This window comes from Pristis pectinata, chromosome 11 (assembly GCF_009764475.1).
Source record: "Pristis pectinata isolate sPriPec2 chromosome 11, sPriPec2.1.pri, whole genome shotgun sequence".
Classification (NCBI taxonomy): domain Eukaryota; kingdom Metazoa; phylum Chordata; class Chondrichthyes; order Rhinopristiformes; family Pristidae; genus Pristis; species Pristis pectinata.
This window is the reverse complement of record NC_067415.1, coordinates 46,563,194-46,584,807: the sequence shown is the minus strand read 5'-3', so window position 1 is coordinate 46,584,807 and position 21,614 is coordinate 46,563,194. Positions and strand designations below refer to the sequence as shown.

The window sequence follows — 21,614 nt, the reverse complement described above, 5'->3', positions numbered from 1 at the left end:
GTAACTTGTGGTAAAATAATTGCAGGTAGGAAAATACACAGGAAACTATCTTATTTGGTAAAATCTCCCTGCATTGACCATAAACCATGGAAATTCAAAAGACTCTCTGACCCACTGTATCTACTTCATTTATAAAGCATGGACTTTCCACTCCAGCATGTGCCAACTCCATTCAATCTGAAAGCCTACTTGTAAAACATTTTTCCCCAGTTTAATTACATAAAATTTATTTTAACCTGTCTAACTACACCACAATCTTGGCTGGTTGCTATCTGCATATAGCTGTTGTCCAGCCATAGAAATAAAGAAATGATAAAAGGCTTGGAGATAGTGTTTAAGTCTTGCAACTCAAAACATCCATATCCTGAGCCACACATAATCACCAAGTCACTACTATTCTTATAGAAACACACATACCTCTAAAATGATCGAGGATGCACTTGGAAATATGCATTCTTGTCATTAATATGTTAGCACAGATACTGTCAATGTGATGAATATTCAAAACCTGCAATAATGCACAGAATACTCAATTGGGCACATTGACACTTATGATGATTTACTGTTAAGCCAAACGGGGAAGGTGAGTAGGCAGAAGTCATGGTACACATTGGTACCAACAGCATTAGGTAAGATAAAGAATGAGGTCCTGAAGGGCGAATATGGGGAAACTAGGTACAAAACTGAAAAGCAGGACCTCAAGGGTAGTAATCTCTGGATTGCTGTCTGTGCCACGTGCCAGTGAAGGTAAGAATAGGTTGATTTGGCACACGTATGTGTGGCTGAGAAATTGGTGCAGGGGGCAGGGTTTCAGGTTTGCGGATCACTGGAATCTCTTCTGGGGAAGGTATGACCTGTACAAAAGGGACAGGTTACACCTGAACTGGAAGGAAACCAATATCCTTGTGGGCAGTTTGCTGGAGCTGTTACGGAGGGTTTAAACTAGTTTGGCAGGGGGGTGGGAACCCAAGTGATAGGTCAGAGGATGGGGCGGATGGTGTACAGATCGACGCAGCATGTAGAGAGATGGTGAGGAAGGATAGGCATTTGATAGGGAAAAACTGCAGTCAGTACTATGGAGATGTGGTCGATGTTCAGGGATCTTATGCAGGATGTTAGGGATAAATATGTCCCGGTGAGGCAGGGAAGGAATGGCAGGGTGAAGGTACCGTGGGTGACGAGAGAGGTGGAATGACTAGTTAGGGAAAAGAAGGTAGAATACATAACATATAAGCAGCAAGGTTCAGACAGGGCCCGTGAGGAATATAGAGTAGCGAGGAAGGAACTTAAGAAAGGGCTGAGGAGAGCTAGAAGGGGACATGAAAAAGGTGTTGGCTAGTAGGGTTAAGGAAAATCCCAAGGCCTTTTTCACGTACATGAAGGGTAGGAGGATGGCTAGGGTGGAAGTGGGAGAAGTTCTCAATGAATACTTCTCTTCGGTATTCACCAAGGAGCGGGGTCTTGATGACGTGGAAGGGAGTGCTGGTAAGGGTAATGTTCTCGAGGTTGTAGATATCAAGAGAGAGAATGTGTTGAAGTTGTTAAATAATATCAAGACAGATAAATCTCTGGGGCCTGATGGGATATTCCCCAGGCTGCTTCGAGAGGCAAGGGAGGAGACTGTTGAACCGCTAGTAAGGATCTTTGCGTCCTCGTTGTCCACGGGGATGGTGCCGGAGGATTGGAGGGTGGCAAATGTTGTCCCCTTGTTCAAAAAAGGTAGTAGGGATAGTTCAGGGAATTACAGACCAGTGAGTCTCACGTCTATTGTGGGTAAGCTGTTAGAAAGGATTCTAAGGGATAGGATCTATGAACACCTAGGGAATCATGTACTGATTAGGGACAGCCAGCATGGCTTTGTGAAGGGAAGATCTTGCCTCACAAGTCTGATAGAGTTCTTTGAGGAGGTGATGAAGAAGATTGATGAGAGTAGTGCAGTGGATGTGGTCTATATGGATTTTAGTAAGGTGTTTGATAAGGTTCCTCATGGTAGGCTTCTTCAGAAGGTCAGAGGCCAAGGGATCCAGGGAAGCTTGGCTGTGTGGATTAGGAATTGGCTTGCCTGTAGAAAGCAGAGGGTTGTGGTAGAGGGAGTGCCCTCGGACTGGAGGGCAGTGACTAGTGGTGTCCCGCAGGGATTGGTTCTGGGACCTCTACTTTTTGTGATATTTATAGATGACTTAGATGAGGGGGTGGAAGGTTGGGTTAGTAAGTTTGCGGACGACACTAAGATCGGCGGTGTTGTGGATAGTGTGGAAGGCTGTCGGAGCTTACAGAGAGATATTGATAGGATGCAGAGCTAGGCTGACAAGTGGCAGATGGAGTTCAATCCGGAGAAATGTGAGGTGGTACATGTTGGAAGGACAAACTCCAGAGCAGAGTACAAGGTAAATGGCAAGGTACTTGGCAGTGTAGAGGAGCAAAGGGATCTGGGGGTTCATATTCACAGTTCACTGAAGGTTGCCTCACAGGTGGATAGAGCAGTTAAGGCGGCCCATGGGATATTAGCTTTCATAAGTCGTGGGATTGAGTTTAAGAGCCGCGAAGTGATGATGCAGCTTTACAAAACTCTAGTCAGACCACACTTAGAGTACTATGTTCAGTTTTGGTCGCCGCATTATAGGAAGGATGTGGAGGCATTGGAGAGGGTGCAGGGGAGATTTACCAGGATGCTGCCTGGATTAAAGCGTATGGAATATGAGGAGAGGCTTAAGGTGCTAGGGCTTTATTCACTGGAAAGGAGGATGAGAGGAAACATGATAGAGGCATATAAAATATTGGGAGGAATAGATAGAGTAGACAGTCAGCGCCTCCTTCCCAGGGCACCAGTGCTCAAGACAAGAGGGCATGGCTTTAAGGTTATGGGTGGGAGGTTCAGGGAAGATGTCAGGGGAAGGTTTTTCACCCAGAGAGCGGTTGGTGCATGGAATGCACTGCCTGGGGTGGTGGTAGAGGCAGATACATTGGACAGGTTCAAGAGTTTGTTGGTTAGGCATATGGAGGAATGTAAGATAGAGGGATATGCGGGAGGAAAGGGTTAGATAGTGTGAGGGTGGTTTGATGGACGGCACAACATGGGGGCCAAAGGGCCTGCTTTGTGCTGTATGGTTCTATGGTTCTATAGTTGAATGGTTGAAGCATGTCTATTTTAATGCAAGAAGTATCAGGAACAAGACTAATGAACTTAGAGCATGGGTCAGTACATGGAACTACGATGTTGTGGCCATTACAGAGATTTGGCTATCACAAGGACAGAAATGGCTGCTGGATGTTCTGGGGCTTAGATGTTTCGGGGCTTAGATGTTTCAAAAGGAACAGGGGGGGAGGGAGGTAAAAGAGGTGGGGGTGTGGCATTGCTAATCAGGGACAGTATCACAGCTGCAGAAAGGGAAGACATCCTGGAAGGATTGTCTACTGAGTCCATGTGGGTGGAGGTCAGAAACAGGAAGTGAGCAATCACTCCATTGGGAGTATTCTATATACACCCCAATAGCAAGAGACACTGAGGAGCAGATCGGGAGGCAGATTTTGGAAAGGTGTAACAATAACAGGGTTGTTGTCTTGGGCAATTTCAACTTCCCTAATATTGATTGGCACCTAATTAGTGAAATAAGTTTGGAAGGGGTGGAATGTGTTTCCAAGAAGGATTCCTGACACAATATGCAGACAGGCCAACCAGAGGAGAGGCCATTCTGGAGCTGGTACTAGGCAATGAACCTGGTCAGGTGTCAGATCTCTCAGCAGGTGAGCATTTCAGAGACAGTGGCCACAACTGCCTGACCTTTAACCTTGCCTGGGAGAGGGATAGGAGCAGATGGTATGGGGAAGTATTTAATTGGGGGAGGGAGAATTATGATGCTGTTAAGCAGGAACTTGGGAGTGTAAAATTGGGAGCAGGTATACTCAGGGAAATGCACTATGGAAATGTGGAGGTTGTTTAGTGAACACTTGCATGGGGTTCTGGACAGGTTTGCCCCATTGAGGCATGGAAAGGATGGTAGGGTGAAGGAACCATGGTTGATAAGAGATGTGTCATGTCTAGTGAAGAGGAAGAAAGAAGCTTAGTTAAGGTTTAGGAAGCAAGGATCAGACTACACTGGAGAGTTACAAGGTAGCCAGGAAGAAGCTTAAGAATGGACTTAGGAGAGCTAGAAGGGGGCATAAGAAGGCCTTGGTGAGTAGGATTAAGGAGAACTCCAAGACATTCTACTCATATGTGAAGAACAGGAGGATAACTAGAGGGACCTTGACACTTGTGAGGACAGCGTAAAAGAGGCAGATAAGCTAGAACATGTTGATGTCAAGGAGGAGGGTGTGCTGGAATTTTTGAAAAATATTAGGATAGATTGAGTCCCCGAGGCCAGACAGGATATATCCCAGGATACTACAGGAAGCAAGGGATTTGAGCCCTTGGCAATGATCTGTGTCCTCACTGGCCAGATGATTGGAGGGTGGCAAATGTTATTCCTTTGTTCAAGAAAGGGAGTAGGGATAACACTGGGAATTATAAACCAGTGAGTCTTACTTCAGTGGCGGGCAAATTATTGGAAAAGATTCTTAGGGACAGGATTTATGAGCACTTGGAGAGCATAGGCTGAGTAGGGATAGTCAGCATGGCTTTGTGAGGGGCAGGTCATGCCTCATGAGCCTGACTGCGGATGTGACAAAATACATTGATGAGGGTAGAGCAGTGGATGTGATGTATTTGGACTTTAGTAAGGTGTTTGATAAGGTTCCCCATGATAGGCTCATTCAGAAGGTCAGGAGGCATGGAATCCAAGGAAACTTGGCTGTGTGGATTTGGAATTGGCTTGCCCATAGAAGACAGAGGGTGGTTGTAGATGGAGAGTATTCTGCCTGAAGGTCAGTGACCAGTGGTATTCCACAGGGATCTGTTTTGGGACCCCTGCTCTTTGTGATTTTTATAAATGACTTGGATGAGGAAGTGGATTGGTGGCTTAGTAAGTATGCAGATGACATGAAGGTTGGTGGTGTTGTGGATAGTGCAGAAGGTTGTCAAAGGTTACAACTGTACATTGATAGAATACAAAGCTGGGCTGAGAAGAAGTGGCAGATGGAGTTCAACCCAGGAAAGTGCAAAGTGATTCACTTTGGAAGGTTGAATTTTAAGGCAGAATACAGGGTTAATGGCAGGATTCTTAACAGTGTGGAGGAACAGAGGGATCTTGGGATCCAAGTCCATAGATCCCTCAAAGTTATCGTGCAAGTTGATAGGGTTGTTAAGAAGGCATATGGCATGTTGGCCTTCATTAGTCAGGGGATTGAGTTCAAGAATCACGAGGTAATGTTGCAGCTCTTATAAAGCCTTGGTTAGACCACACTAAGAATATTGTGTTCAGTTCTCATCATCTCAGTATAAGAAGGATGTGAAAGCTTTAGAAAGGGTTTAGAGGAGATTTACCAGGATGCTACCTGGATTGGAGAGCATGTCTTATGAGGATAGGTTGAGCGAGCTACGGCTTTTCTCTTTGGAGTGAAGGAAGATGAGAAGTGACCCGATGGAGGTGTACAAGATGATAAGATGCATAGATCGAGTGGACAGTCAGAGACTATTTCCCAGGGCGGAAATGGCTAACACAAGGGGGGATAATTTTAAGGTGAGTGGAGGAAAGTACAGGGGGGATATCATAGGCAAGTTTTACACAGAGAGTGGTGGGTACGTGGAATGTGCTGCTAGGGGTGCTGGGAGAGGCATATATATTAGGGACATTTAAGAGACTCTTAGATGAGCACATGGATGATAAAAAATGGAGGGGTATGTGGGAGGGAATGGTTAGATTGATCTTAGAGTAGGGCTGCACAGCATCATGGGCCGAAGGGCCTGTATTGTGCTGAAGTGTTCTATGTTCTATTTTCTATTCGAAACTTTGAAAAGTCTACTGAAAATTCATCAAAACCAAATTAATTAAATCAAGAAATGTGTTAACTATGCATAATAATAATAATCATCATCAAGAGAGTCACAAATCTTTCCTGAACAAAAATAATGAAAATAATTTTAAAAAAGCACAGTCATTGAAATGATAAATATCACTAGGAAAGCATGCTTCTGTGAACCAGTTACGTTTACAAAATAGGAAGCCATGCACTAAGTCATTAACTGAACTTTAAAACTGCATATACTTAACATGAAGAAAAGTCAAAATTTCCCACCAAGTGAGACTTTATCCAAAACCTGGATAAAATGACAGATACAGGATAATATCAAAGTAAAGACTAAATCAAAGTAGTAATCTTGGATTCAAAGAACTGAAGCATGACAAATAAAAGAATGCAGTTTTATAGTACTATTTGAAAAACTCAAGCTATTCCAATGCAGTTATCGTAAGAGATGGCATCATTCTATTAAAATAATATTTTCACTATCCTCAGTGGCATGTTGGCACAGGTTGCTGGAGTTCCCAGATGATGGATGAAAGAATGGGTGATATTTTTATCCTAAATTTCTCTCATGGTGATTTTATTAAGAGTGTCAGAACCAGCATTGGAGGGAACCCTGTTTCACCGAAGTTAAAACAGAACACACTTGGGATACTCAGCAAGTCAGGCACTATATGTGGAGAGAGAAAGGGCTCATGGGTCTAGTCATGGTGAATCCAGATGCCTCTCGGTTTCCAATCTCACAAACTCACCTGGCCCAGGTGCAGAGGGCTGAACTTGCAGGCCATCTTCATCCTCCGCTTGGAATGGCAAGGTCTCAGAGAAGATAACCTGAAAAGCTCTGATGAAAGGCAAATCTAGAAACACAGCTTAGTCCCATTTCAACTACATCAAGGACTTTTACAGTTTTTAAATGTCAAAGATAATTGGAAACTAAAGTGAAATAAATGATAAAAAATGTTACAGGAAAGTTAATTATAAAGCACAAAAACCATTTGGAAATGATTGAAAACATTAAACAAAAAAATCAAAAATAATTACTTTTTGCCTCTTAATCCATAAGCACAGAATCCTTCCTGAGAGTCTTCAATCATATATCAGGTCAGCCCTGGCTTGGGATAAGAGAGGCAATTCCCCAGCACCCTGCTGGATAATCCCAACAAGACTGGGTTTTGGCACTATGGAGTCCAGCAACAAAGCTTTGTGACAGATGTGGTACCATCTGTCACTCAGTATGTTCAGGACTTACACAATTGGCGACATGCATACAAAAGTCTGAGACTTGAAGTTTCAGTAGCCGAATAACAGCAGCTCCAATCAAAAGTGCCACCTACAACCAGGAAGGTTTACCCCCAATGGTTCAGCTCAGTGATTTTTTTTCAGGATAGGGCAAGAATAGAGAAACTTATTTTAAGATGCTGAGAAATCAGGAATAAGAGAACAAAAGGGGAAGACCTGCATCTTCAAATCTCTTTCCATAATTTTTCCCAGTTCTGATGAAAGTACTTAGGCCAGAAAAGTTAACTGTTTCTCTCTCCACCACGCTACCTGACACATTGAACATTTCCAGCGTGCATTTTCTCTTTTATTTCAGATTTCCAGCAGCTGCAAGATTTTTTTTTGCATAATATGCTTTAGCTAAATATGAAAGGCCAACCAATTCATTTGCACCTTTCAGTTAAGCATGGAAAATCTGTGGAGATGAACAGGAAGCAAGCTACTTCAGCATAATGAGGATCCAGGAGCAAGACCACAACCAACAAAAGCAAGAAGTGATAAAAGCTTTTTCAAATTTCAAAAGTCCTAGTTAAATGCAACCAAATATTTTGTTGTGTTTATATTATTGTTCTTGATAATACACAATTGCAAAACAGTTGTCTGTAAATGAAGAACAACAACAATGCCACATTTTAGATAAGAAACATTCCAAAGCAGTTCATTGGTACAAGCTGAGAAGGGTGATGTTCGAGAGGTAGAACATAGAACAGGACAGCACAGTACGGGCCCTTCAACATACGATGTTGTACCGACCTATATGAACCTTATCCATATTCTATCTATCCCCCTTCTCTACCTCACCTCCCATAACCCTCTACTTTTTCTTTCAGCCACTTGCCCAAAGAGTCTCTTAAATGACCCTATCATATCAGCTCCTACCACCCCACCCGGCAGTGCATTCCAAGCATCCACCACTCTTAAAACAAAAATCTACCTCTGACATCCCCCCGAACTTTCCACCACGCACCTTAAACGAGTGACCTCTAGTATTGGCCATTACCACCCTGGGGAAAAAGGTGCTGGCTGTCCACTCTGTACATGCCTTTCATAATCTTATATACCTCTATCAAGTCACCCCTCATCCTCTGTCTCTCCAAGGAGAAAAGCCCTAACTTGTTCAGCCTCTCATAAGACATGTTCTCCAATCCAGACAGCATTCTTGTACGTCTCTTCTGCATCCTCTCCAAAGCTTCCACATCCTTCCCATAGTGTGGCGACCAGAACTGAAAACAATATTCCAGATGGGGTCTAACTAGGGTCTTATAGAGCTGCAACATTACCTCTCTGCTCTTGAACTCTCTCTCCCAGCTAATGAAGGCCAGCACACCATATGCCTTTTTAACTACCCTATCAACTTGTGCGGTAACTTTGAGGGATGTACTAGAACCCCAAGATCTCTCTGTTCCTCCACACTGCTGAGAATCCTGTTATTAACCATGTACTCTGCCTTTAAGTTAGATCTTCCAAAGTGTATCACATCACACTTCTCCAGATTAAACTCCATCTGCCACTTCTCTGCCCAGCTCTACATCCTGTCAATATCCCATTGCAACCTACAACACCCTTCTGCACTATCTACACCACCAGCAACATTTGTGTCATCTGCAATCTTACCAACCCAGCCTTCCACTTCTTCATCCAAGTCATTTATAAAAATCACAAAGAGCAGCGGTCTCGCAAAGAGGTGTAGTAAAAATTTGCTGGAAAAGATGATTTTCTGTCATTGGCAAAGGAAGTAGATGGAGGTTTCAAGTGGAGGGGGGAAAGAGCAAGTTTAAGACAGGGGATTTTCCAGCTGAAGATTCTACCATCAAATGGAATGAAAGAAAATGAATGGTAAGAAAGGAGAAATGTACAAGGTGGCAGGGAAGAGGTTGGCTGTGATTACAGTCATTGGGTATTTCAAGACCTTGGGAAATATTGAAGACAAGGTTTAAAGAAGCAAAGTCGGCAAGGTGAGTTTGAGTATCCTGAGCCGAAAAGGGCATGAAGAATGATGGCTTCAGTGAAATCAGGAGATATATGGGATTGGTGAACAGTAATGGTGTGCAGGCAGGCCAAGAGTTCCTTATTGCAGTAAAACCAAGATGTCCAAATTAATAACTGGCTCAAACAGATTTTCAAAGTTGCAAACTTTCTAGTTAATCCAGATTATCTGTATGTCAATTATGCAAAAATGTGTCCATCTACATGTGGCTCAAGGATTGCAAGGCCCACTCACAGGTGCAGAACTTCACAAATGCAACACATACTTCAGTAATAAGTATTAAGTGTCCCATTTGAGTTGACTCCAACCTATGGATTCCAGTCTCTGGAACCAGCTGTAAGAAGGAGCCCTCCAAGTTAAAAATTTAACCCATTCTGCAGCTCTCCTTTGAGCCTAATTACCACATTGAGCATTATCCCTCACCTAGTAGCCAATCACAACCACCACTCACTCCTCTGACCCAACCCTCCAATACCAATCACCCCAATTGAAGCCCTGACACTCTTTCTACCATAACATCACCTTTTTTACTTCTGCTTGCTTCACCACTGGAGAAAGGCCTAGAAGATTATTGAACCTGCAAGCACTGTTCTATTGCAGCCAACACTTTGGCCTTCAACACAACAGAATTATGTATTGCTGGGTCTTCATACAAAATAAGCATCAGCCCTCCCCACCATTTGATAATTTAATATATTTTCCTGCAGTGGAAAAATAAGTAGGTCAAAATCTGCAATTATACAAATTACTTTTGCTTCACAAACTCAAGAGCCCAGCCCATTTTTATCTCAAAAAATATTTCTATACCTATAGGTTCCAAAATTTACAGAAAATTAGAATCAATCCAGTATGCAATCTCTTTCAAAAGAACAGTCATAATACTCATGCTTCTAATTTAACCAATTCATCTGGTTTTAGTTTAGTTTTACCACATTTAATTGATTAGCTTTGTTTGAAAATTAAGTTATTTCAACAAGAAACACAGATTTCTTCATAATGGACTAGAACATTAACTTGTCACTTATGTCTTCCACATGCATAGCAGAAACAAATAATATATTCATTGATGTCAGCATTAAGAATTGTTCTGGAAACTTAAACTTCATCAGTCTGCAGTGTACTGTAGAATACAATCTATAAAATAACAAAATGCAAATTAACCATTGAAGAAATATTAAATGATATTAATAATCATTAAAAGTGGGACAGCTTCCAAAACCAGTTTGCTTTGAATTGTAAACTCAAGTATAATATCCCAAAATGATTAATATAAATGTAAGAAATATATCCTGGAAAGTGTGTGTGTGTGTGTGTGTGTGTGTGTGTGTGTGTGTGTGTGTGTGTGTGTGTGTGTGTGTGTGTGTGTGTCAGGTATCTAATTACAGGAGCAGCTATCCCCTCCTCAGCCCCTCTCCCTGAGCTATATGACACAACTTGCAATATATTGAAAGTGTGAAAATTAGGTCAGCTCTTGGGAAATGAACTGACATTTCTTAAACCAAGCAAACACAATTGTTTTAACTTGTTGTCAAAATAGTTTTGATGAAAAGGCTGGAAGCTGAAAAAACAGAAAACAGATACACATGTCTATTTCTGCTTCATTTTGAAGTACGTGGATTTTTCGACCTCATATTTCTCAGTGGTGCTATTTGATGTTGACATTCAATTGAAATAGGACAGTTAAGAGTTATAGTCAAAGCAATGTTGGCCCAGATAAAACTTGACCAGAATTATCCTTAGGAAAAGAACAGCTGAAAGGGACTGCATTTCTTTTAGATCTTAATGTTCAAAACTGAAATTTCAAGCTGCTACTACATGAAGATATCACAGAAATGAAGGCCACCACCAAAAATATCACTTTTTAGTTCAACTTTACATTTACAACTGTTAAGTTCAGCTTGTAAAATACTTTAAAAGGGAGAAAATAAATGGTCCTCTTTCAATAACTCTGGTTTAAAATGTGACTTACTTGCCCACTCATTGGTCTTTCCGACATTGAATTGAAACTAAAGATCAATAGAAACTTCGCAGTCTGATGTCAGCAAGTAAAAGTACAGGCTGCCATGATGCACATGCACAGCCATGTGAATGAGCATTGTAACTTAAGCTGCCTATTCATATTGCTTCACATACTGTAAACACCAGCACAGCACACACACTAACAGCAGAAACACAACAACGAAGAGGGCACAAAGTACCAATCATATTTTTAACATGTCAAAAATGCCAATGCTTGTGTAATAATTGTATATTATGTATTTTAATAATTGAGGCAATATAATTTGCAACCAAATTCACATATTATTCAAAGTAGTTTAATGTACAATATCTACACAATTTTTCACCCATCCCTTGGTTGTTTCAAGTTTTAAATGAGATAGCATGCAGTCTGAGTAGCCAGAAGCATTTGCCTCAAAACAGGACATTTTGTGCCGAGTCTCCCACTGATGTGACAATACAATTTTCCATGTCACCGATATCAAAAACCCTGACAACGGACTCTCAGAAGTTGCATTCTCTCTTAATGGATTCTCCAGAGCAGAACTTCAGAGTCACACCGAGAGAAAATATAATGCAAAATGGCCGCTATTAAGTCAGCTTCCAGCTCGTGGTTTTCAACCCATTCTCTCTTTTGCTAAGCACTGACTAAAGTCATCCAATTAACAATAGTTCCAATTTACCTGTCAATACAAAAATTGTAACTTCCTTGGTGCCTTTTGAATGAATTTCATTGCTAATGGGGTATTCAGAGATTTGCACAGGCAGTGGAATTACTTTTTTCCTCTTCCTCAGAGTACTGCAGGTGCAATCTCAACCAAGTACCTCAATAAAGTGAATGAGTCAAACATGTCACCCTTTGGCAGCATTAAGTATTCGCTAATTAGCAGCTTAAGAGTATAAACCTGTTTGACAATGAATAACTATTAGATCTTATTTGCAATCTGCTGAGAGGATTTGTAGCTCTTTACACCATCGAGCAGGTTCACCAATAGGAGGTTTCAGATGTGTGATATTTATACACGCATAATTCCTCCAAGACGGAAAGAAAACTGCATTTGCAATTTCACCAGTATAGCTGTCGATTCCATTATATCACACTGCTAACCTTCACAGTTAGATGGGTCACGCCACTGACACCTGTTTGCGCATATTAACTGCTGCCAACATCAGCTAGAAGTTGTGAGCAAAAACTGTGTTTGCAGGATTTTCATTACCATTTAGGAACAACCTTTTGGTCTTACCACAAGTTTGCCTGCAACAGGCCTCTCGCTGCAACCATTTTGTTTTATATACAAGTGGCAATAAGAGACACCGGCATTTTGAATTCCAATAATCAAAGTCCCAGACATAAGTACCACCTTGATTTTAATCACTGATACATGTGGATATATATTAACAAAATATGCCAGAAGAACAGCTCAGTAGGTCTGGATGCAATGCAGCTGGCAAGCAAGCATACTGAGAACTTAACTTCATATTGCAATATAATTCTGTCATTATCAAACACCCTGAAATACCATACCCATCCAAGCCATTAGTTACAGGTAAGGTAGAAATTTGCATGGCCAATACAGAATTACAGCAAAGCCAGATTCAGCCCTTATTCAATACATGCACGCAACACACACAATCTACTCACTGCTAAATATCAGGTTATTATCAAGGAGAGAGAACCCCAACTATTTTTTTTGCCACTCAAAAGCTAGGAAGCTGCCACAGCACCAGCTGTGCCACAGGATCAAAGAACAGGATCTTACTGGTCTGAACATCTCACATTAGACAATTTATGTGGACCATTAATGGAGCATCTGCACTCCAGCAACATCAGATAAAGTCAGGTTGTCTCTGGCTGCAGTTCTTCTAAATCAAAAATAGACAAAAGACATCCAGCTTCTGTCAATGGTGACACAAGAAGTGGTAAGTATTCAGATAAACAGTTGCATGCTGATCTTTACTTCTTTAGGGGAACAATAAATTTAATTTCCCAACTCAATGTACTGCTACAGGCAAGCCCATGTTTGGTGAGAAGGTCCACCACTCTAAAATTCTATTGCACAAGGTGTTAAACGCAACAAAACATGGCTTGCACACTTAACAAGCATAAAGGCCTTTCCTCCACTAACTCCGAAATGGTGATGTGAATGGAAGTCAGGCAGGTTACTAGAGAGGTTCAGTTGCCATACACAGAGAGGCCTGGTGATGAGGGAATTACGGGAAATGTTGAGGGAGATATATTCCCAATCAGTTGGGTGGATAGTGATCCAGACTGGATAGTGGATGGAGGGATAGTGGAGGTATCATTGGTATTACAACTAACCAGGGAACAAGTGATGAGACGGGTGGGAGTATGGGCAGGGGGGGGGGGGGGGGGGGGGTTGGTGCGCGGCAGAGCTGCCCCACAAAGGAGACCCACAGTGAGGGGAACATTTTAAATTTTAAAGGCTCTGACCCAGTTCCACAGTCCAATTATAACACAATCACATCAAGCAGTTACCCAATAAAATCATGCGGGATGCATACTTATTGCACTGCACGATAGAATTTGTGCTCACGTGCTCAAGTGCTCACGTATTCAGTTTTATTATTTACAATTTTAAAAATGGTCTGACGAAGAGTCTATAATCTGAAACATTAACAGTTTTTTTTGCCAGAGATTCTGTCTGATATGTTGTGTCCAGCATTTTCAGCTTTTTTTATTTCAGATTTCCAATGTCTGCAGTTCTTTTAAAACATTTTCTTATAAATCAAAAATAATGAATCAGAGAGAGTGCTTACTCATTTTGATTTCCAACTGTTAGCATAGTACACCCACAACACTATTACATTAATGAAATATCAATACAATAACACTGAAGGCTAATTTGCAAGTACATCCACATACAAATTTACAAAAAAAAAAATCACCCTTGTTGAAGCCCCTATTCCTAAGTTATATTCATTGTTTCTTGGACTGATTCAGAGAACATTGACAATGATAGTTTGGTGTATAGTCAAGAGTATGTAAAATTAGCAAGCCAGGACAGATTTTGTTAAGATTAATTAAGAAATGTCTTGTATTCTTTTTATGCCAATGCATCACAAATTGTGCATAACAATTTCAATATATTTACCCAGACCCAAGAGGCTTACTCCAAATTTACTTTGTGCCAGCTTTTATTCAGTGGTTGCACTCTCACCCAAGATGGGAGATTGTGGGTCAAAGGCCCACAAAAATAGTGCAGTCATACTGTCAATGTCTTGCAGATCATGTCTGATGAAACATTAAAGCAAGAACCATCTGACTTCACAGGTGCACACAAGGTATTCCATATCATTACTTAAAGAATTGGTGGGGGGAGGGGGACTTTTAGCATCCTAGCCAAATACTTTCTTTCAACCAATGTCATTGAAATTTAAAAAAATCTGACTATCACATTACAATTTGTGGGACCTTGGTGTAAATTATTAGAATGTCACATTATTTTACACAAGATTGACAACACTTCAAAGTTATTTATTTTAGTAAGAAAAACAGCAAAATGATATTTTTCCAAATGGCAAGAAAAACATAAATGCTGGTGTCTAGAAGCACCCTGAGTGCTGGTACACAAAACGACCACATCTCAGTACAGCAAGCAATTAGGGAAGAAAATAATGTGCTGGACTTTAAAACAAGGAGGTTGAAGTACAAGAGTAATAAAGTTCTTCTGGAATTTCAGAGTGGTTTGACCTCATTTACAGTACTCTATGTAGTTTTTGTCCCTAAGCTAAGAGGGGCCATGATTGCACTAAACGCGCTATAGTATCCTGATATGCGACAATGGAAAGGGGGGAAGGAGACAGCTCAATGGTTGTCCTATCAGGGGATTGATTAAAATGGGATTATTATGAAATTTAAAGTGAGATGGGATCTCATCGAAAGATGAGATTCTCACATAGGCTGGGTAAATGCTGGCACAGTGTTTGCCTTGGCTGAAGAATCTGCAACTAGAGGGCATAGTCACATGCTGATGGTATAGCCATTTAAGAGTGAGGAATGGAGAAATTTCTTTACACTGCAAATCTCTGGAATTCTCCCCAGACAGTTGTGGATGCTCAGTCCTCAAGTACATTCAATGGTAAAATTATTGGATTTTTAAACATAAGAGGGAATAAAGGGATTTGGGGATCAGGGGAGAAGATGGACTTGGGACTGAGCATCAACCATGAAACTGAATGATGGAACAGCTCAAGGAGCCACATAGCTCACCCTTGCCATTATTTCTTATATTCTTCAACAGGCTGTGACATTTTGAGATCAAAGGCTTTATGCTGGTTCTCTTCTCTCTTCAAACTAAAGACAGTAAACTCCTTATTAATAGAAATGAGATAATCTGCTACAATGGGAAACTACTACAAATGTAAACAGGGAAACACAATGTGTAATTTATCACATTCATAGCTTTGTAATGGGCCATTCTGCCCAATAGTTCTATCTATGTTCCACAGGAGCCCATGTTATTCTTGCTTGATCTCACACCGTCACCATTAAGTAAAGATTTTGCGTATTATGTCTTAGTTGTAGTGGCATCATGATGCCAAATTTAAAAACAAAACTCCTCATCATTTAGGAAAAACAAACTGCTGGAGGAACTCAGCGGGTCGAGCAGCATCAGTGGAAGACAAGGGACAAGTCGACGTTTCAAGTCGAGACTCCGCATCCAGACCCGAAACGCCGACTATCCCCTTGCCTCCACGGATGCTGCCCGACCCGCTGAGTTCCTCCAGCAGTCCTTGGTTCTTTGCTTCGGATTCCAGCACCTGCAGTTTCTCTTGCGCACTCGGTAATTAATGCTGCCACAAAACCAAGAGCATTTGAGTAGTTCTGCACTCAACAGTCTTTCTGTCCATTAAAGCTGTGGATCAAAATAATGCAGCATATCATTCATATTCCTGGTGTATTTAATGCAATTTCATTAGGCAGCCTCATACAGTTCAACTTCAGTGCCTTGCGCCCTTTCCTCACGCTCGAAAGAAAAATCGGTTTGGTTACTTTGAAATCGCTTTGATTTGCGAAGAAAGTAGCAGCAAATATGATACATCTGAAGCAACAAAAAAAAATCTTGCCACTGAGATCATCTCTAACGGTTACTGTGTGTCGTTAGAGGCCGTTACTAGTTAAGGTTTATGGAGTCGGATGGGTAATCATTGGGCAAAAACGTCTACCGTTCGGCAGTTTGAACGGCGCCAGGTGAACTGTCGCAGCGCGGGGGGAAAACTTGTTGCCCAACTTTGGTCAACTGATTTCCCCAAATTCCCGAGCGCGGCTTCTGTAACCCCGTCTATGATACAACAGATAATGAATGAGGTGCCTCCTTACCAGGTTTCCTTGTGGGGAGGGGTGTGTGACAAGAAAAAAAAGTCTTTTTTTTTAAGTGTTGAAAAGCCGCAGCCTCGATGCGTATTCCTGATTGCGAAGAGTTGTCGTCCTCACAACTCTGGGTGAAGCTTCCTGGCAGCCGCCGTTGGCAGCGAGCGAAGGCTGCTGCTGCAGACTTCACTGCTCTCCCCACAGAGTTGCCCCGGCCCAGGGAAACACTCCGCACGCTTCGGTTCCTCTGCAAACAACTTCTGCCAACATCAATCCGCACTCTCGCTGCAGCCAAGTAACCTTCCCATTATCGGCTTCAGAACTGCAAAGGAGGCGGGGAGAACGGGGGGGGGGGGGGGTGGAGGGTGATGGGGGTGTCGCTAACCCCTTTTCACTGCCCGGGGATCAGCCGGTGCCGAACAGGCGGCAGAGCAGGAGGGGGCGACTGGCCGGCTCCCCGCTCCTCACTCATCGGCAGCCCGGCTGCTCCCAGTCCCTTCACTCTCGCCAATGGAAACCACGTCCCTGCATCACGGGAAATGGAGTCCTTCAAGCCGGTGGGACAAGAGAAGGCATCAGCCTGCTGGGCGGGAATAACATCAAGCTGTACAATCAGTTCATGTCATAAATTATAACGTAAAGTTCGTGTTATTGTTCACTCACTTGTTCTAATTTGCCCCATACAAACTCAGTGGCCTTTATCACACTATTCGTGAATATTTGCTCAAGTCCTTATTTTCTTGCATAATTGATTTTATTTTGTTTTGTTTTAAGGGAGGTTGAAGGAAACAGGGCTCCTGCAGAAGTGAGAAGCTGAAACAGGTTCCTACCATTGTTACTCATTCCCCGCCGGGCTTGTGCACTGAAATTCGCCCAGACTCGGGAGAGCGACGCAATGATTGGTTGATATCAGCTTCCAAGGCGGGGCAGGCCAAGCGACGCGCCATTCTAGTGGTTGCCACTGCTGCCAGTCATCTTTTCAGCGGCAACAAACGGAAGGGCAACATGAGGCGGACAGGTGCAGCAGGTCCGGGAGGGGGTGCTGGAAAGCCCTTGTGCAGAGGAGATGAAGTTTGGTACAAGGGGGAGGTTACTGGGAAATTTGGTTCCTCGCTGCGTGGAAGAAGATGAATTTCCATAATTCATAGAATCAGCATGGAAACAGACCAGAAACATAAGAAAGACTGCAGATGCAACACACCAAATGCTGGACGAACTCAGCGGGTCAGGAGGGAAATGGACAGTCGACGTTTCAGGTCGAGACCCTCCATCAGGACTCAGACTATTCCGCCCATGGAGTCAGTAACAGTGCTCACTTTCATTCATCCTGCATTATCCCATTTTATTCATCCCAGAGTCCCATTAACTCCCTCCACCACTCATCTGCAGGGACAATTTACAGTGGCCAATTAACCTACCAAACAGCAAGAAGCCCTTTGGAAAACAAATAAAACCGCAGATGCTGGAATCTAAAACAAAAACAGAAATTCTGGGAGAACTCACTCACAGAGTTCCGGGTGCATCACAGCTTGGTGTGCTAACAGCTCTGTCTGTGACCATAAGAAACTGCAGAGAGTTGTGGACACAGCTCAGCACATCACGGAAACCATCATCCCCTCCATGGACTCTGTCTACACTTCTTGCTGCCTTGGTAAAGCAGCTGACATAATCAAAGACCCAACCTACCTCAGATGTTTTTTTCTTCTTCACCCTCCCATCAGGCAGAAGATACAAAAGCCTAAAAGCACATACCACTAGGCACAAGGACAGCTTCTATCCCACTGTTATGAGACTATTGAACAGTCTCTAGTATAATAAGACTCTCAACCTCACAATCTACCTTGTTATGGCCTTTCACCTTATTGTCTGCCTGCACTGCACTTTCTCTGTAACTGTAACACTTTATTCTGCATTCTGTATTGTTTTCCCTTGTACTACCTCAATGCACTGTTGAAATTATCTGTGTGGATGGCATGCAAAACAAAGTTTTTCACTGTACCTCGGTACATGTGACAATAATAAACCAACATACCAATTTAGAAAATATCACACAGACAGTACCAGAGCTCAGGGTTAAACATGTCACTGGAACCATGAAGCAGCAGCTCTGTTGGCAGTGCCACGGCACCGGTGGCATACTGTCTCAGACCTAACCATCCTCAGCTTCTTCATTAGTGATCATCCTTCCATCATAGGGTCAAGGGGATGTTTGCTGATGATTGCACAATGTCAAATTCATTTTGCAACTTTTCAGCAAATAAAATAATGCATCCAGTAAATTCTAGACAATATTCAGACATGGGCTGATAAATGGCAAGTAACATTTATGCCACAAAAGTGCCAGGCAATAACCACCTTCAACAAGATAGAGCCTTACCGCTCAGTGTACAAGTCTTACCCTGGTTTGTCCTCCCAAAAGTGCAACACGTCACACTTGTCTGCATTAAATTCCATCTGCCATTTTTCAGCCCATTTTCCTAGCTGGCCAAGATCACGCTGCAAGCTTTGATAGCCTTCCTTGCTGTCCACTACGCCATAGTCACAGGCCTTCGGTCAGAAAGACAACCATCTACTACCACTCTCTGGCTTCTCCTGCTAAGCTAATGTTAAATCCAATTGGCTACCTCATCCTGAATGCCAAACGACTTAACGTTCTGGAGCAGCCTCTCATGCGGGACTTTGTCAAAGGCCTTGCTAAAGTCCATGTAGACAATGTCCACCACCTTTCCCTCATTGACCTTCTTGGTAACCTCCTCGAAAAACTCTATAAGATTGGTTAGACATGACCTACCAGGCACAAAGCAATATTGACTATCCCTAATCAGGCCCTGTTTATTCAAAGACAATATATCCTGTCCCTTAGAATACCTTCCAATAATTTACCCACGACTAATGTCAGGCTCACCGGCCTATAATTTCCCGGCTTATTCTTAGAGCCTTTTTTGAACAACAGAACAGCATTAGCTGTCCTCCAGTCCTTCAGCACCTCACCCGTGGCTAAAGACATTTTAAATATCTCTGCTAGGGCCCCTGCAATTTCTGCACTAGCCTCCCACATGTCTGAGGGAACACCTTGTCTGGCCCAGGGGATTTATTCACCTTTATTCGCCTCTAGATAGTCAGCACCTCCTCTTCCATAATCCAGATCTGGTCTATGATGTCATGACTCTTTTGCCTCAGTTCTATTGTCTCTGTGTCTGTCTCCAGAGTAAATATGGATGCAAAAAATTCATTTAAGATCTCCCCCATCTCTTTCAGTTCTTTGCATTGATGACCATGCTGATCTTCAAGAGGACCAATTTTGTCCCTTGCTATCCTTTTGCTCTTAATATTGCTACAGAAACCCTTGGGATTCTCTTTCATGCTGTCTGCCAGAGCAACCTCAAATCCTCTTTATTGCCCTCCTGATTTCTCCCTTAAGTGTTCTCTTGCATTTGTTATACTCCTCAAGCACCTCATTTGATCCTAACTGCCTATACCTAATATGCTCCTCTTTTTTCTTTACTAGAGCCTCAATATCCCACGATAACCAAGGTTCCCTGAACCTGTTAGCCTTGCCTTTTATCCTAACAGGAACATACAGATTCTGTACTCTCAGTATTTCACTTTTGAAAGCCTCCCAATTACCAAGCATCTCTTTGCCAGAAAACAGCTTGTGCCGATCCACGCCTGCCGGATCCCTTCTGATGTTATCAAAATTGGCCTTTCTCCAATTTAGAATCTCAGCCCGAGGACCAGTCCTATCCTTCTCCATAATTATCTTGAAACTATTGGAATTATGATCACTAGATCCAAAGTGTTCCCCTACACACATTTCTGTCACCTGCCCTGTCTTGTTCCCTAAGAGGAGATCCTGTATTGTGCTCTCCCTAAGATTATATAAAGGGCTACAAAACTAAGTTGGGCAGTATCACTTGCAATAGTGCATCCCTACCTGATGAGCTCAATGCATTCTCTGCACATTTTGAATGGAAGGTCAGTGACATTACATCACCTGCCCCAATAGCGTCCACCATACCTGTACCCTCAGTCACAGTTGCAGACATCATATCAGCCTTCCCGAATGTAAAGCTGCTGAAAGCGACTGGTCCGGATGGAGTCCCCAGCCATGTCCTCAGATCCTGTGCAGATCAGCTGGCGGGAGTATTCGCAGACATCTTTAACCTCTCCCCACTCCAAACTGATGTTCCCACCTGCTTTAAGAAGACCACTACCATCCCAGTGCCAAAGAAAAATAAGGTAAGGTGCCTTAATGATTACCATCTGGTGGATCTGACATCCATCATCATGAAAAGCTTCAAGAGGCTGGACATGGCATACATCAACTCCAGTATCCCAGACAACCTCGACCTACTGCAATTCACCCAGCATCGAAACAGATGCACGGTGGACACAGTCTCCCTGGCCCTACGCTCATCTCTGGAACATATGGATAACAAAGGCACCGACATCAGACTCCTATTTATTGACTGCAGCTCCACCTTCAATACCATAATTCCAAACAAACTCATCTCCAAACTCCTAGTCCTGAGTCAGTGAGGACAGGCAACGACATCTCTTCTACGATTATCACCACAACCTTCAGAACTGAGAGGGACAAAGGCAGCAGGCACATGACAACACCACCACATGCATGTTCCCCTCCAAGTCAAAAATCTTTATTGATTTGTATGTGTATTGCCAGTCCTTGATCATTACTGTGTCCAAATCCTGGAGATCCACTATCTACTGGAGTCCATCCTCGGCCCCTTGCTTTACTCCTGATGCACTCACGACTGTGTGGCCAAATTCTGCTCTCACTTCATTGACATGTTTGCAGATAACACCACTGTAGTGGGCTGGATCTCAAACAATGACAAGTACAGGAAGAAGATAGAGAGCCTAGTGGCATGGTGTCATTACAACCTTTCCCTCAATGTCAGCAAAACAAAAGAGCTGGTCATTGACTTCAGGAAGCAGGGTGGTGTACACACCCCTGTCTGTATCAATGGTGCTGAGGTGGAGATGGTTGAAAGCTTCAAGTTCCGAGGTGTAACTATCACCAACAATTTGTTCTGGTCCAGCCATGTGGACGCTTTCGCTAAGAAAGCACACCAGCACCTCTACTTCCTCAGAAAG

At 42.7% G+C, this 21,614-nt stretch overlaps 1 protein-coding gene across 1 annotated transcript in view; it reads right to left on the bottom strand.

Annotated features, from left to right (window-relative positions):
* LOC127576094 (protocadherin Fat 3-like) overlaps positions 1-16,998 on the bottom strand; it is a 554,951-nt gene extending 537,953 nt beyond the window's left edge. The window contains exon 1 of the mRNA XM_052026479.1: positions 16,506-16,998. The gene's annotated coding sequence lies outside the window, so the exon portion shown is untranslated. The remainder of the gene's footprint in view (positions 1-16,505) is intronic.
* Between the last annotated feature and the right edge of the window lie 4,616 nt (positions 16,999-21,614).